This window comes from Watersipora subatra, chromosome 2 (assembly GCF_963576615.1).
Source record: "Watersipora subatra chromosome 2, tzWatSuba1.1, whole genome shotgun sequence".
Classification (NCBI taxonomy): domain Eukaryota; kingdom Metazoa; phylum Bryozoa; class Gymnolaemata; order Cheilostomatida; family Watersiporidae; genus Watersipora; species Watersipora subatra.
The window spans coordinates 4,725,815-4,730,497 of record NC_088709.1 but is presented as its reverse complement, the minus strand read 5'-3'; positions in this window follow the sequence as shown (position 1 = coordinate 4,730,497).

Here is a 4,683-nt window from a genome sequence, read left to right as displayed (position 1 = left end):
ATATATTTACAAATCTCTGACAAATAATAAATAACTAGTGTTCTGTCAATAGTAATTAAGAAATAAATCTAGTTTGAAAACCAAACACTAACAGTAGATATGCACTAAAGGATTTATTTATCTCCACTCCATTTCCATTACAGTATAGGAATGCAAACTATTATAGCTTAAAGTAATGGTGTTAAAGCTAAAACAGCAAAACATGTAAAAATCATACTATACTGAATTTTTAGTACTTGTGAGAGCTCTAATCGAAAGCTTTGTTATTGACAATAGCAGCGTTTTAGCATAATACATGTAATTGTTTTTCAGCCAATGTCAAGGGCATACTAAAACTACAAGTTACGACGTACAGTAGATGATTTGTGAGTACATGTGCGAGAAAAGGCTAATGACAAACAGTGTCGTATAGGGACTGTGTCCCTGAGTACTAGTGCTGCACGATATCTTTGCATGTACATTCGATTATTTGGTCTCAAAATATATCGAACACCGAAAAATATCGAACATTAGAGTTGTCTTCTTTCGATACATAGTGTTAGGCTTTAACATGAACGATATGAGAGGACATTAGTTAATATAGATTGAAAAACAGGAGTTGTCCCCTCGTTACAATAACGAAAATAGACAACTCCGTTCTTGCAAAATAAAATAAGCCGATATTTCGATAAAAGATCGGCTTCGATATTCATATCGACTTGAAAACTGACCAAATATAAAATCATCCACTGAAAGATATCGTCATATCGAAACATATCGTGTTATCGTGCAGCACTACTGAGTACAAAGACATGTAAAGGTCCTACTTAAGATCGGGTATCAACATCCGCTCATATACCGGCCGCGAGAGGAAATTAGCACCCCAAATGAGAACGCGCGCGGGAGGTACGAATAATGGGTTGTTGGGTTTACCCGGCAAGTACGCTCGTTATCGCGCTCTGAACTATGCGTTTTAAACTCGTACACTAAACTTGCATCTTCCCCATCTTGGAGAAAAGATTCTTTCAGCAAGCTTGAATCAGAACACAGAAGGAAACGACCTGCAACTTTATCAGCAATAATAAAGCATGTGAGTAGCAAGTGGTACATGAGGTGGAGTAGTTCAATTTCTGTTATTGGACGTAATTTTAGAGTAGGGTAAGTTGAGTTACATGCATACCTGCCAACTCTCACGCTTTGGGCGTGAGACTCACGCAATCACCCCAAAGAAAAAATGAAAATGCGTGAGAAATGCGTGAGATTTTTGCCCCAATTTCCACAATTATACATATACTATCATTGATACATCAATTGCCCCAAAACCAAATCTCACGCATTGCCCCACTCTTGGGTTGGCAGGTCTGGTTACATGGGAGATGTCTTGTGTCGGATTTCTTGAAGGCATGCAGTCCTATTGCTTAGATAGAGATCATTCAAGAAATTCTCTTGGTTGAAGTTTTTCGTGGAGCAGAAAGTTACTGAACTTCATGAGGCTAACAATGCAGGGATAAGTTTATCTCTATAAAAACTATGTCGTGATCGCTGGTGCTGTTTGGGATAACATCTGCTTTCAGTGGGGACAGGTTCTTACGTGTGATGATGGTGTCAAGAGAGTTTTGCCAGGGAGGGTTATCCTCGTGGGGCTTGTGATATTTTGTCTTAAATTTAGTCCTTCTAAAAGTTCCAACATCTTTTTTCTCTTGCTTTGGTCTGAGGCAGTGGGCAGTAGATCACAATTGAAGTCTCCCAGGATAACTGGAGTGCAATTTTTAAGTCTAGATATTTCCATTAAGTGTTCTTCAAGTATAGTAAGTTCTGCAATAATGACCTTACGGTTTTTTATGTATATATAACTTACTTGGTCTTTGCAGAAGGTGGGTGACCAGTATGAGGTTGTCATAGGGAAGACCAAGAGACTCGTCCAGGCTGACCTAGGTTTGTGTAGCTGCACTTATGGCAACACAGGAAACGTCTGTAAGCACCTGTGGGCTGTGATGGTGAGTGCATTTGAACGTGGAACAAATGAACACCACTACAAGCCACTCCAGCACCAAAGAAAGGATTTGTTTTGGCTTTCAACAGGTAATACCATGGGACTAATTACTGTTTAAAATGATAAGAAGTCAACTAGTTTGCTTAGCCTTGTTAGATGTAAAGTTTGACTATTCACAGTGAACTCTCATAAAACATCCTAAACTATTTTACAGGTCAGAAAGCACAGAATGGCTGGTTGGAGCCGCTCCACCACAATACTTTTATAGATAATAAAACGATTAATACAGAAGGAGAAGTAGAAGAACATCTTGAATATGAAGAGATTGTTAAAAGGTACTGGCCTAGTATTAACCATCAATGCTTCGTAAAATGGAGTGGTCATGTATGACTAACAAAAGCTAGCCATAAAGCTTACTATTACTAAAGATTGGAATTTTTTGAGACCAAGAATTCATTCGAACAACTTGCAGTACGAATTTATAAATAATCTTTTTCAACTAGAACCTACTTGTGTTATACAATATAAAGTTTGGTCATATGTGGGTTTGATTACTCAAACACTAAAATTCATTAGGTGGCTTGATATGTTACATTTTGTGAGCAATTGTTTTGTTTTTATCGTTCTAGCGAGAACAGTTATTCAGAAGTAGATGTGATACCAAAGGTTTCTGAACTACAGCGCCAGAAATGGTAGGTCTCGAGACAAGGCACATGATCATCATATTTATACATGTTTTTCATTTATAAACTATTTTGTCACACATGCCTGTTATAACAGATCAGCAATCATCATGGCATAACATACCTGATGGTTATTATTTGCCACTGTTGTGATTGATTTGATAAAATCACGTCAGAAGCCCCGTGTCCTATGTTCTCTGTTCAACAAACTTACCACCTTCTGCTTCTTGCTTCATTACTCCAGTGGTGTGTTTACTCTCCTGCTCAGTTTATTCAGTAATGATTTTTTCTTCTCAAATGATTTTACATTTTATGATTCATGCCGAAGTAAATACTCTGTGTGAACAATGATGATTCAATAGTTAAAAGACAAGATTACATAACACTGGGAGATATTGCTGTTTATAATATGCACATCATGTGCATATTATTGAGTTTTTTTTTTAAGGTAAGCAGCTATTGATGCATTCTACAAGGACATGTCGGATAAACTCGAAAACTACTATGAGGCGGCTATGTATGGTCCGGCCTTTGAGACCTTCATTGAACGGTGGAAGGCCCGTACAGCGAGTCAGAAAATCACTCTCCTGAAAACACCATTGTCTTTAGGAGAAGGATAGTTTTACGCAAAGGAGGTGAATTTTAGGGTGAATTGGCAGGGTGTAGTATTACCATAGTTTAGGTAACAAATCAGTCAGTTATACATTAATGTACAAGCATGCCTCACATGGTATTCAATATTGATAGCTGTTTGATACATGCCTAACTATTAGGCCCACCCCCAGCGGTTTTTGGACTAATAGTTTGGCTGGTGTCAGACACTCCTCATCAGATATTCTGGATAAATTTTTGTGATTAATCGAGGTATCATCAGATTTATACCATGTAAGACATAACACAAAACATATTTCACATGAAAAAGAACAAATATCTTAATAATTACAGGACTGAAATTGGAGTGCAGCCTTCAGCAGTGGCCAGAAGAAAAAGGCCACTCGGCACAACAACGAGCCAATGTGGAGGTTTCCATAGGAAACCTGAACATGCTTATGGGAAAAAAACCAAGAAGAACCATCCTGCCCCACATAGTTTATCATTCTGTATGGAAAGAACCATTTTTTAGGCAAAACTCACTCCAAGAAATGATACCGGTATGTTTATAGGTATAGAATAGTCTATGGCTGTGACTTGCGCTTTTAATTAACTGTACACACCAAAATTTATAAATGATGATGTCTTATGAATGATAATGGTTTCTTGTTTACACCTCCAAAGCTCTGTGAGAATGTCAGCAGGCCATGCATTTTTATTCACAGCTGTCCGATCCACATGTTTGAATGGAACATAGGTGTAAAATATTATTAATCTAAAAAACCATCTTCTTAAATCTTTTATCATTCAATCAATTTTATTGATCAGTTTTTGGAATTACTTTTCATTATTGTTGATAAGATGCATGTGAGTACATCTCAAGTCTCATTTGTTAGTTAACACTTTTGGATACTTTCTGTTAGTAACACTTTCTTTTGTTATTATTGTAGTAAATCTTATGACACACTGAATGATGATCAGTTGCAAGTGGCTCAAGAAGATACCATTACTACATCAGAAAATGTTCCAGCATCTCCCATATATGACATGGAAGCTCACCCCTTTGCATTATTTTGTTTTATTATTTTAGGCGTGTTAGGTGTGAGACTTCATCCTCGTACAGTCTGAATAGCATCTAACTGAGTATTTCCAAATAAGGTTTTTTTATATTAAAACTTATTGGAAAAATACAATGAACATTCTGGATATACATTGTAAGTATTTTCAAACTTAATCTCACATTTTATCACCTAATCCGCCACATCATAAAGCGGACATGATTCCTGGATGAGGCACGAACATGAGTCTTTTTAATGGTTAACACCAGACATTGTTAATCACTCTACTAATTTATGCTGTAGCAATAGTGAGGATTACGACGCTTTTGGGATTTGTAAAAAGATATAAAGACACAGCCTGGCCAATTGTCCTACTTAT